The sequence below is a fragment of the Cryptomeria japonica genome, chromosome 9 (genome assembly GCF_030272615.1).
Source record: "Cryptomeria japonica chromosome 9, Sugi_1.0, whole genome shotgun sequence".
NCBI lineage: Eukaryota > Viridiplantae > Streptophyta > Pinopsida > Cupressales > Cupressaceae > Cryptomeria > Cryptomeria japonica.
The window spans coordinates 93,595,803-93,608,523 of NC_081413.1; positions in this window are offsets into that span (position 1 = coordinate 93,595,803).

The following is a 12,721-nucleotide window of genomic DNA, read 5'->3' on the forward strand; positions in this document are numbered from 1 at the left end:
AGGCAGATAGGCAGTCAGATATGCGAGCTTTCGGCGACGCAGTTCTAGATGCGAATTTGCAGCGAAGGATTTCTGTGTGAAGGCAAGCATTGGAGTCTTGAGCGATTTGGTACTTAGGCGATCTGGCAGTTCGAGGAGCTAACTGGTTCTCCTCTTGAGCGAGCCAATCCCGATCCGATCCAAGGGGCTCTTTGTAACATTGTTCTGAGTCAGGTTGGCTGGCTAGTCACTCATTCAGGGGCGACCAGTATTTCTCAATACTGAGTTCTATCCGACATTGTAATATTGGTATCATAATGAAGGATTTGGGCACCTCGCCCCACCTTTAGAACTCTTGTGCATTCTATCTTTTGGATCCGCATTCTATATCTTAATGCATTCATTTCTGGGAGAGGGTCAATCTACTTTTGTATTGCGCATTCGATGTAATGGGCCTGCATTGGGCAGATAACTTGCACATTATTTTGAGTCAGATCCATCCTTAGTGGGGTTCCACTTTGCATCAGAGTTTTACCCTTTCGCGCAGCCGACATGGAGTTAGGCTTTTGCACGGCCAACATGATTTATTTCATTGGCGGGGCCGACATGAATTGCCGACGAGTTTCTTTTGGCGCGGATTTAAAATGCCTAAGTCCGGACCTACTTGGGCGCCGAATTCTCATTGGCAGGATTTTATTTGGGGCCGGCCCTATCCGGGTAATGGCTCTTTGTTTGGGTCCGAGCCTCCTCTATATAAGTTGAGCGCAATGCTCATTTTTGCATATAGAGGCAGATAGGCAGTCAGATATGCGAGCTTTCAGCGACGCAGTTCTGGATGCGAATTTGCAGCGAAGGATTTCTGTGCGAAGGTAAGCATTGGAGTCTTGAGCAATTTGGTACTTAGGCGATCTGACAGTTTGAGGAGCTAACTGGTTCTCCTCTTGAGCGAGCTGATCCCGATCCGAGCTAAGGGGCTCTTTGTAACATTGTTCTAAGTCAGGTTGGCTGGCTAGTCACTCATTCCGGGGCGACCAGTATTTCTCAATACTGAGTTCTATCCGACATTGTAATATTGGTATCATAATGAAGGATTTGGGCACCTCGCCCCACCTTTAGAACTCTTGTGCATTCTATCTTTTGGATCCGCATTCTGTATCTTAATGCATTCATTTTTGGGAGAGGGTCAATCTGCTTTTGTATTGTGCATTTCCGCTTTAGTGTAATTTTGGAGAAGGGTCAAGGCGTAGGCCGAATGCCTCAATCCATAGACTTATTCGAGTCGAGACGGGATTTTTCGGTGTCGCATAGGCTTAACTCCCAAAGCCCATGACAGTTAATATCAGAGCCAGGTTCGGTTCCGGAGTTGTGCAGATTGAGCGATGGCAGATGCAGACAATCAGCATGATGTGGAGGTCGTGCAGCCTGGAGATGGAAGCAGGGTTGCGAGGGTGTCTTCAAAGGGGAAAGATCTGAAGCACCGCGATTGGCTCCAAGACCACGAAAATCAACTCGAGGAGTTGGAACAGTCCAACCTCGATGAGCGCATGACGGCAGAATGGTCGAAGCTGATGGAACAGATAGAGTCTTTGAGGGAAGAGATCCGCTTCCTCAAAGAGGGCCAACAAATCTTCCATTCGTTGTTGTAGGGAGGAACGCATGGTTCTAAGGCAACGCGAGTTGGAACCTATGATGGCGAGCGTGATGACAAGGCACTCGATAACTTCTTTTGGGATGTTGAGGAGTACCTATCGTGTGCGTCGAAGACGTCTGATGAAGCATAGGTCAAGGATATTGCAACATACCTTACCAGAAGTGCGAAGCTGTGGTGGCCAATGCATCAGGTGGATGAGCACACTGGGAAGACGGTCAAACCGATCAAGTCGTGGGCAGACTTGAAGGCGGCTCTTCATGATCAGTTCTGACTTGGGAACTCGGATTGGATCATCCAATCTAGGTTCGATGAACTCAAGCATACTGGAACCATACGTGAGAATGTGAAGTCATTTCAGGTATTGGACTTGGAGTGCACGAAGCTGAGCGACTTCGAGAAGTTGTTCCTCTTTACCAAAGGTCTGCAACCTTGGGCGAAGGATGAGCTGAGGTGACAGAAAGTTCAAACTTTGGCCAAGGTGATCACCATTGTAGATGGGCTACTCGATTATAAGGGTGACGCAGCTAGGGGCTTTGGTGGAGCTCGAACGACTACAAGAAGAACTTCTGCCGAAAAGAGAAGAAGGAAGGTGGACCTCCTTCTGATCAGAACGGCGAGCACAAAAACAAGAAGGCTAAGAAGTCGAATGGAGAAGGCAACTCGAGGAAGAAACATCACGCCCAGCGCGAGAAGAAGAAGGAACGTGATCCGGGTTGCTTCATCTGTGAAAAAGATGATCACTGGGCACGGAGCTGTCCAGACTAAAGTAGGATCAGCGCTTTGCTATTCGAGGAGAAGAAGTTGCCCGCAATGAGCACCTTGCAACTCCTCAACGCAGTGAAGCATTCTACCGAAGTGGCCGATAAACATGAGCTTTGTTTTGTGGAGACTTTCTTTGGTGGAAAGAAGGTGTTGGCTATGGTAGACTCAGGCGCAACACACAATTACATCTCTGCATGCCGAGCGAAGAAGCTAGGACTCAAGATCGAGCCAACTTCGAATCAGTTCAAAGCAGTGACCGCACCCGCACAGCAGGTGAGCGGTGAGATCCATAAGGAGGTCATCCGAGTTGGATCGTGGTAGGGTGCGCTCGACTTTAGCGCTATCGGGATGAATGAGTTCGACCTCATACTCAAGCAAGAGTTCTTGAGGACGGCATCTATGGCAGTTGTACCACACTTGGGCTGTATTCTGATATTGGATCTGAACAAACCGAGTCTGATTACGATGATGAAGAGCATGGAGCAGGATCTCCTATTGAATGCACTAAGTGCTAAACAGGTTGGCAGAGGAAGGCGGGAAGAGTTGTTCTTGGCCGCACTGATTGGGGATTAGGATGAAGAAGAGTCTTCGGGACCCTCCAACACCTCGGTGATCCAAGAAGTGTTGTCCGATTTTGCGGATGTAATGCCAGATCAACTTCTAGCAGTATTGCCACTGCAGAGGCATGTAGATCACTGGATCGAACTTGAGACAGGAGCAAGACCACCAGCAAAGGCTCCCTACCGCCTCTCTAGACTAGAGATGGGGGAGTTGAAGAAGCAGTTGACAGAGCTCGCAGAGGCGGGGTACTTGCATCCGTTCAGGTCACCTTATGCTGCCCCAGTATTGTTCCAATGCAAGAAGGATGGAAGCCTTCGGATGTGCGTGGACTATCGGGCTTTGAACAAGCTCACAATCAAAAACAAGTATCCGTTACCCCTCATAGCGGATAGCTTTGATCGACTAGTTGATGCAAGAGTGTTTAGCAAGTTGGACCTGAGGCAGGGTTACTACCAGATCAGGATCACGCCTGGTGATGAGGAGAAGACCGCGATTACGACGAGGTATGGTAGCTATGAATTTTTTTTTATGCCCTTCGACCTCACTAACGCTCCTGCCACCTTTAGCACCTTGATGAACGATGTGTTTCGCTCATTGTTGGACAAGTGCGTTGTTGTGTATCTGGATGACATTTTGGTGTACAGTCGAGACTTGGAGGAACATAAGAGACACCTTCAGGAGGTGTTCTCTTTGTTGAGAGAACATCAGCTGTTCGCAAAGAAGGAGAAGTGCGTCTTTGCACAAGAAGAAGTGTCGTTTCTGTGCCATATTCTTGGTCATGGCCAGATCCGACCAGACCTGGAGAAGCTTAAGGCGATCCGAGACTAGGAGCCACTCCACAATGTGCACGAGGTAAGACAGTTTCTTGGTTTAGCTAACTACTACCGCAAGTTTGTAGCAGCCTACTCCCGAATTACGAGCCCTTTGACGGACCTGTTGAAGAAGGACTGCGGGTGGAAATGGGGCGACAAACAGTAGTCGGCATTTGAAATGCTGAAAGCGGTGCTGATAGAAAGATCAGCCCTTACGGTACCATGTCATGAGGAGTCTATATCGGAAGATGCCTTACTCGGCCTGCATGAATACGAAAGCTTAAGAGTCAAGTGGAACAAAGCAGAGCAGTTGAAGGAATCATTGGAGAACGACTTCCTTGCCAACACCCGGACTACCAGCCTTTTGTTCCGACGGCTGAGAGGAGGCTCAGCGCGACTCTATGTTGATTTTGAAATCCTGATGGGATCTGTCGAGCTACCAGACATCTTCTCGGAGGTGGACATCTTGGATAGATGGGAGAACCGCGGGGTCATCTCTTTAAGGGACTTGTTAGTCCTTGGTTCTGGAGATGGACTTCGACCTGAGGACTGCCCTCGTGCCTCCGAGCTTGTGGCGAGCTGCTCGGAAGCTCTCCAACGTTGGGTTTGGATGGAACAGCCTGAAACCGCAACGAACCCCTTCAGCACCAAACTAGCTTAGTTGGCGGAACTTTTGTCACACAAGTTCGTTTGTGAACCGGTAGGAGCAGAGCCACAGGAGTTGGCCTGCTTGGATGATATTAAGATCATTGCAGCTAGGGAAGTCATAACCCAGGACATTCCCGAGGAAGGTGCCAGAATGAGGTTGGGCACCTTGCGTTTGATAAACCAGCATGTGAATGACAGCGAAGAGGAATCCTGACCTACCCGGGGTGTCATAGCCGAAGAAGGAGGATCGCAGGACGATACCGCCTCTGTAGATCAGGCACAGGCAGGAGGATTCACCGTAGTTTCCCTCACCTTCAGGAGACAAGAAGAGGGACCAGTGCAATTGCACATCGATACTTTCCCAGACTTCATTGGGTTCAATGAAGCTCTTCGTGAGGATGACATCTTCATAACTTGGGATCAACAGGGAATGATCCGATATAAGGACTTGATGTCTATTGGAGGCAGCACAGATCTGTCCGACATAGAAAGTACAAGGAAGACCTTGGAAATCATGGCGAGTTGTTCACAAGCCGTGGATCATTGGACCTGGGAGGAACATGAGACAAGGCCGTATGAACCATTCTGGGACAGATTGCTTCACCTACCTGGCGAAGTCTTTGGTGCAGACATTGAAAATCAGACAAGGAACATTTCGCATAGAGGCTCGATGAATGTGTTGGACAATCCGAACCGTAGAGTTAGCTAGGTTCTTGCGATGAGAACTCGAGGAGGAGGCAGAAATGGCATCCGGGAGTTCTTGGTTATGTTCGAAGGATAAGGACGTGACTCAGCTTCATGGGAACACAGCGAGGCGTTGTGGCATGACAAAGAGATCATCATGGAGTTCCTCTCCAAGAGGAACTCGCACAGACAGGAGTAGCTTTCTGGGGTTGTGCCTGCCAGTACTTTGTGTAGGGGTGCTAGCGTCGAGGGTACCGCCACTAGTTTAGTGGGGGAGGATGTAACAGGCCTGCATTGGGCAGATAACTTGCACATTATTTTGGGTCGGATCCATCCTTAGTGGGGTTCCACTTTGCATCAGAGTTTTACCCTTTCGCGCGGCCGACATGGAGTTAGGCTTTTGCGCGGCCAACATGATTTATTTCATTAGCGGGGCTGACATGAATTGCCGACGAGTTTCTTTTGGCGCGGATTTAAAATGCTTAAGTCCAGACCTATTTGGGCATCGAATTCTCATTAGCAGGATTTCATTTGGGGCCGGCCCTATCTGGGTAACGACTCTTTGTTTGGGTCCGAGCCTCCTCTATATAAGTTGAGCGCAATGCTCATTTTTGCATATAGAGGTAGATAGGCAGTCAGATATGCAAGCTTTCGGCGATGCAGTTCTGGATGCGAATTTGCAGCGAAGGATTTCTGTGCGAAGGCAAGCATTGGAGTCTTGAACGATTTGGTACTTAGGCGATCTGGCAGTTTGAGGAGCTAACTGGTTCTCCTCTTGAGCGAGCCGATCCTGATCCGAGCCAAGGGGCTCTTTGTAACATTGTTCTGAGTCAAGTTGGCTGGCTAGTCACTCATTCGAGGGTGACCAGTATTTCTCAATACTGAGTTCTATCCGACATTGTAATATTGGTATCATAATGAAGGATTTGGGCACCTCGCCCCACCTTTAGAACTCTTGTACATTCTATCTTTTGGATCCGCATTCTGTATCTTAATGCATTCATTTTTGGGAGAGGGTCGATCTGCTTTTGTATTGCGCATTTTCACTTTAGTGTAATTTTGCAGAAGGGTCAAGGCGTAGGCCGAAGGCCTCAATCCATAGACTTATCCGAGTCGGGACGGGACTTTTCGGTGCCGTACAGGCTTAACTCCCAAACCCTGTGACATCCAAACCCAACGTTGGAGAGCTTCTGAGCAGCTCGCCACAAGCTCGGAGGCACGGGGGCAGTCCTCAGGTCGAAGTCCATCTCCAAAACCGAGGACTAACAAGTCTCTCAAAGAGATGACCCCGCGGTTCTCCCATCTATCCAAGATGTCCACCTCCGAGAAGATGTCTCGTAGCTCGACAGATCCCATCAGGATTTCAAAATCAACATAGAGTCGAGCTGAGCCTCCTCTCAGCCGTCGGAACAAAAGGCTGGTAGTCCGGGTGTTGGCAAGGAAGTTGTTCTCTAATGATTCCTTCAACTGCTTTGCTTTGTTCCGCCTGACTCTTAAGCTTTCGTACTCATGCAGGCCGAGTAAGGCATCTTCCGATATAGACTCCTCACTGAAAAGTCCCAGGCTTTGGGAGTTAAGCCTGTGCGGCACCGAAAAGTCCCGTCCTGACTCGGATAAGTCTACGGACTGAGGCCTTCGGCCTACGCCTTGACCCTTCTCCAAAATTACAGTAAAGCGGAAATGCGCAATACAAAAGCAGATCGACCCTCTCCCAGAAATGAATGCATTAAGATACAGAATGCGGATCGAAAAGATAGAATGCACAAGAGTTCTAAAGGTGGGGCGAGGTGCCCAAATCCTTCATTATGATACCAATATTACAATGTCGGATAGAACTCAGTATTGAGAAATACTCGTCGCCCCCGAATGAGTGACTAGCCAGCCAACCTGACTCAGAACAATGTTACAAAGAGCCCCTTGGCTCGGATCGGGATCGGCTCGCTCAAGAGGAGAACCAGTTAGCTCCTCGAACTGCCAGATCGCCTAAGTACCAAATCGCTCAAGACTCCAATGCTTGCCTTCGCACAGAAATCCTTCGCTGCAAACTCGCATCCAGAACTGCGTCGCCGAAAGCTCGCATATCTGACTGCCTATCTACCTCTATCCAAAAATGAGCATTGCACTCAACTTATATAGAGGAGGCTCAGACCCAAACAGAGAGCCGTTACCTAGATAGGGCCGGCCCCAAAAGAAATCCCTCTAATGAGAATTCGGCGCCCATATAGGTCCGGACTTAAGCATTTTAAATCCGCGCCAAAAGAAACTCATCGGCAATTCATGTCGGCCCCGCCAATGAAATAAATCATGTCGGCTGCGCAAAAAGCCTAACTCCATGTCGGCTGAGCGAAAGGGTAAAACTCCGATGCAAAGTGGAACCCCACTAAGGATGGATCCGACCCAAAATAATGTGCAAGTTATCTGCCCAATGCAGGCCCGTTACATCCTCCCCCACTAAACTAGTGGCGACGCCCTCGACGCCAGCACCCCTGCACAAAGTACTGGTAGGCACAACCCCAGAAAGCTGCTCCTATTTGGGCGAGTTCCTCTTGGAGAGGAACTCCATGATGATCTCTTCATCACGCCATAATGCCTCGCTGCATTCCCATGAAGCCGAGTCACGTCCTTGTCCTTCGAACATAACCAAGAACTCTCGGATGCCATTTCTGCCTCCTCCTCGAGTTCTCATCGCAAGAACTTGGCTGACTCGGCGGTCCGGATTGTCCAACTCATTCACCGGGCCTCTATGCGAAATGTTCCTTGTCAGGTCTTCCTTATCTGGGTGGTGCGGCCTCAACTGAGAAACATGAAAAACAGAATGTGTCTTAAGATGGAGGGGTAAGTTGAGTTGGTAGGCGACGAGATTGATCTTTCGAACCACTTCGAAGGGCCCATCAAATCGCCTAACCAAAGAAGCACTCAACCCCTTTGGGACTTTGAATCGGTCCAGATCCATTCGAACCAAAACTTTGTCTCCAACATCGAACTCGAGTTGACGCCTGTGCCTGTCAGCAAATTTCTTCATCCTGTCCGAAGCCTGGGTGAGATGGTATCGAGCCAAGTCTACCTTCTCATTCCAGCTGTTCAGGTGTTCTGTCGCATCGACATTCACACCCTTGTAGCCTTCCATGACTGTATGGGGTGAAAGTGGTTGTTGGCCCGTTGCCAATTCAAATGGACTAAACTTCGAAGACTCACTCTTCTACAGATTATAGGAGAACTGGGCCATGTCCAACAACTTAGGCTAGTTCCTCTGGTCCGAAACTATGAAATGCCTCAAGTAGTCCTCCAGTATGCCATTAATCCACTCCGTCTGTCCATCAGTCTGGGGGTGGAACCCGGAACTCATCAAAAGTCGGGTCCCAACTATCTTGAACAGTTCTTGCCAGAAGCTCGAAGTGAATCATGGATCTCAATCACTCACGATGTTCAGAGGGATACCCCAGTTCTTGACCACATTTTTGAAGAAGAGTTCGGCCGCCTCCTCGGCTGGACACGAAGTCTTGCATGCAATGAACATTGCATACTTGCTGAACCTGTCTACAATGACCATTATGCTAGAAAGTCCGTCCCCTTCCGGCAATTGTGTGATGAAGTCCATACTCACACTTGCCCAAGGTCGTACTGGAATGGGGAGAGGATGCAACAAGCCTCCTGGCTGCAATTTCTGAGCTTTGTCTTGCTAACAAGTGAGGCAAGTCCTCACATACCTCTCAACATCGTCCCGCATGTTAGGCCAGTAAAAGCCTCTTTCCAACAAGGCCATCGTTCGCTTCTGACCCGGATGTCCTGCCCAGATGGAGTCATGACACTCCTGCAAAACCTCCTTGCGAACTTCTCTTCACTTCGGAAGGTAAACTCGATTTGTGGCATAGTACAAAAGTCCATCCTGGATCATGAACTTCCGTGTTCGCCCAGCTCGTAGCTGCAAGATAATCTGCCAGGCTTGCGAGTCGTTCTCCAGACCCTCCTTGATCTTTTCGATCATGTCTTCAATCAACACAACTTGACTCTGGTCCAAGAGTTCTAAAGCACCAAGTTGTGCTTTTCTGCTAAGTGCATCGGCTACCACATTGTGTCGCCCCGGGTTGTATACCAGCTCGAAGTCGAATTCTGCCAAGAATTCTTGCCACCTCGCCTGTTTCGGGGTGAGTTTAGACTGAGTCTTGAAATATGTGGAGCTGACATTGTCTATCTTCACTATGAACGAAACACCCAACAAGTAGTGCCTCCAGGTTCTCAAACAGTGCACAATAGCAGTCATTTCTTTTTCATGTGCCGAGTAGTTCCTTTCCCTGTCATTGAGTTTTCGGGACTCATAGGCCACTGGATGCCCATCCTGCATCAACACTTTGCCCATGGCATAATCGGATGCATCTGTTTGGACTTCAAATGGTTTGCTGTATTTCGGCAATGCTAAGACTGGCTCCTCAATCAATTTATCTTTCAGCATTTCAAATGCCGACTGCTGTTTGTCACCCCATTTCCACCCACGGTCCTTCTTCAACAGGTCCGTCAAAGGGCTCACAATTCGGGAGTAGCCTGCTACAAACTTGCGGTAGTAGTTAGCTAAACTAAGAAACTGTCTTACCTCGTGCACATTGCGGAGTGGCTCCCAGTCTCGAATCGCCTTAAGCTTCTCCAGGTCTAGTCGGATCTAGCCATGACCAAGAATATGGCCCAGAAACGACACTTCTTCTTGTGCAAAGACGCACTTCTCCTTCTTTGCAAATAGCTGATGTTCTCTCAACAAAGCGAACACCTCCTGAAGGTGTCTCTTATGTTCCTCCAAGTCTCGACTGTACACCAAAATGTCATCCAGATACACAACAACGCACTTGTCCAACAATAAGCGAAACACATCGTTCATCAAGGTGCTAAAGGTGGTAGGAGCGTTAGTGAGGCCGAAGGGCATAACCAAAAATTCATGGCCACCATACCTCGTCGTAATCGCGATCTTCTCCTCATCACCAAGCATGATCCTGATCTGGTAGTAACCTTGCATCAGGTCCAACTTGCTAAACACTCTTGCATCAACCAGTCAATCAAAGCTATCTACTATGAGGGGTAATGGATACTTGTTTTTGATTGTGAGCTTGTTCAAAGCCTGATAGTCCACGCACATCGGAAGGCTTCCATCCTTCTTGCACTGGAACAATACTGGGGCAGCATAAGGTGACCTGGACGGATGCAAGTACCCCGCCTCTGTGAGCTCTGTCAGTTGCTTCTTCAACTCCCCCATCTCTGGTCCAGAGAGGCGATAGGGAGCCTTTGCTGGTGGTCTTGCTCCTGTCTCAAGTTCGATCCGGTGATCTACATGCCTCCGCGGTGGCAATTCTTCTAGAAGTTGATCTGGCATTACATCCGCAAACTCGGACAACACTTCTTGGATCGCCGAGGTGTTGGAGGGTCCCGAAGGCTCTCCTTCATCCCAATCCCCAATCAGTGCGACCAAGAACAACTCTTCTCGCCTTCCTCTGCAGACCTGTTTAGCACTCAGTGCATTCAACAGGAGATCCTGCTCCATGCTCTTCATCATCGGAATCAGACTCGGTCTGTTCGGATCCAATATCAGAATACAACCCAAGTGTGGTACAACTACCGTAGATGCCATCCTCAAGAACTCCTGCCGAGTATGAGGTCGAACTCATTCATCCCAATAGCGATAAGGTCAAGCGCACCCTGCCACGATCCAACTCGGATGACCTCCTTATGGATCTCACTGCTCACCTACTGCGCGGGTGCGGTCACTGCTTTGAACTGATTTGAAGTTGGCTCGATCATGAGTCCTAGCTTCTTTGCTTGGCATGCGGAGATGTATTTGTGTGTTGCGCCTGAGTCCACCATAGCCAACACCTTCTTTCCACCAAAGAAAGTCTCCACAAAACAAAGCTCATGCTTATCGGCCACTTCGGTAGAATGCTTCACTGCGTTGAGGAGTTGCAAGGTGCTCATTACAGGCAACTTCTTCTCCTCGAACAGTAGAGCGTTGATCCTACTTCGGTCTAGACAGCTCCGTGCCCAGTGATCATCTTTTCCACAGATGAAGCAACCCGGATCACATTCCTTCTTCTTCTCAGGCTAGGTGTGATCTTTCTTCCTCGGGTTGCCTTCTCCATTCGACTTCTTACCCTTCTTGTTCTTATGCTCGCCATTTTGATCGGAAGCAGGTCCACCTCCCTTCTTCTCTTTCCGACGAAAGTTCTTCTTGTAGTCCGTTCGAGCTCCACCAAAGCCCCTAGTTGCGTCGCCCTTATTATCGAGCAGCCCATCTACAATGGTGATCACCTCTGCCAAAGTCTGAACTTTCTGTCGCCTCAGCTCGTCCTTCGCCCAAGGTTGCAGACCTTTGGTAAAGAGGAACAACTTCTTGAAGTCGCTCAGCTTCGTGCACTCCAAGTCCAATACCTGAAATGACTTCACATACTCATGTATGGTTCCAGTATGCTTGAGTTCATCGAACCTGGATAGGATGATCCAATCCGAGTTCCCAGGTCAGAACTGATCATGAAGAGCCGCTTTCAAGTCTGCCCACGACTTGATCGGTTTGACCGTCTTCCTAGCACGCTCATCCACCTGATGCGTTCACCACCGTAGCTTCGCACTTCCGGTAAGATATGTTGCAATATCCTTGACCTGTGCTTCATCAGATGTCTTCTGCACACATGAAAGGTACTCCTCGATATCCCAAAAGAAGTTATTGAGTGCCTTATCGTCGTGCTCGCCATCATAGGTTCCAACTCGCGTTGCCTTAGAACCATGCGTTGCTCCCTACAACAACGAATGGAAGATTTGTTGGCCCTCTTTGAGGAAGCGGATCTCTTCCCTCAAAGACTCTATCTGTTTCGTCAGCTTCGACCATTCTGCCGTCATGCGCTCCTCGAGATCGAACTGTTCCAACTCCTCGAGTCGATTTTCATGGTCTTGGAGCCAATCACGGTGCTTCGGATCCTTCGCCTTCGAAGACACCCTCACAGCCCTACTTCCATCTCCAGGCTGCACGACCTCTACATCATGCTGACTGTCTGCATCTGTCATCGCTTAATCTGCACAACTCCGGAACTGATCCGAAGCTCTGATACAAACTGTCACTGGCTTTGGGAGTTAAGCCTGTGCAGCATCGAAAAGTCCCATCCTGACTCAGATAAGTCTACGGACTGAGGCCTTCAGCCTATGCCTTGACCCTTCTCCAAAATTATGCTAAAGCGAAAATGCGCAATACAAAAGCAGATCGACCCTCTCCCAGAAATGAATGCATTAAGATACAGAATGCGGATCCAAAAGATAGAATGCACAAGAGTTATAAAGGTGGGGCGAGGTGCCCAAATCCTTCATTATGATACCAATATTACAATGTCAGATAGAACTCAGTATTGAGAAATACTGGTCACCCCCGAATGAGTGACTAGCTAGCCAACCTGACTGAGAACAATGTTACAAAGAGCCCCTTGGCTCGAATTGGGATCAGCTCACTCAAGAGGAGAACCAGTTAGCTCCTCAAACTGCCAAATCGCCTAAGTACCAAATCGCTCAAGACTCCAACGCTTGCCTTCGCACAGAAATCCTTCACTACAAATTCGCATGCAGAACTGCATTGCCGAAAGCTCGCATATCTGACTACCTATCT